We start from the raw sequence: 636 nt of genomic DNA on the forward strand, positions 1-636 counted from the left end.
CTTGTTGGATCACAGGATGGTGAGAAAACACGATGATGCACGAACACAGTGAATGCCAGATTTAACACTCAGTTCCCCAATCAGTCACACTGCCAAGGCTCTGTCATTTTTGGCTCCTACAACACTACCTATTTCTGTGACACCCTCTGGCCCCTACAAGCTTCCCCATCTCTGTAGCCCCATGCCACCGACGCACTTTCCTCTCTCTGTAACCCCTCCAGCCCCGACACCCCTCCCCGTCTCCGTCACCCCTCTGGCACCGACGCCTCTTGCTGTCTCTGTCAACGACTCCCGCCCCGACGTCCCTCCCTATCTCTGTGGACCCATCAAGCCCCAGAAGTCACCATATCCCTATGACCCCCTCCAGCCTCTGCAACCCTCTCTAACTTGGTAAACTTTCGTGTCCAACACCCTCACTATTTCTGTTACACCCCCTAAAATTCCTATCTCTGTAGCACGCTGAAACCCCGATAATAGCCCCCATCTCAGTAACAACTCCGGCACGTACATGTCTCCCTGTCTCTGTGACCATCACTGACCGTACAACCCTCTCCGTCTTTCTGACCTCTCTGGACTCTGTGCCCCTCCCCGTCTCTATGATCCCCATCTCTACGACATCACTCCCTGACTCTGACA

Source organism: Pristis pectinata, unplaced genomic scaffold (genome assembly GCF_009764475.1).
Source record: "Pristis pectinata isolate sPriPec2 unplaced genomic scaffold, sPriPec2.1.pri scaffold_63_arrow_ctg1, whole genome shotgun sequence".
NCBI classification, from domain to species: Eukaryota; Metazoa; Chordata; class Chondrichthyes; order Rhinopristiformes; family Pristidae; genus Pristis; species Pristis pectinata.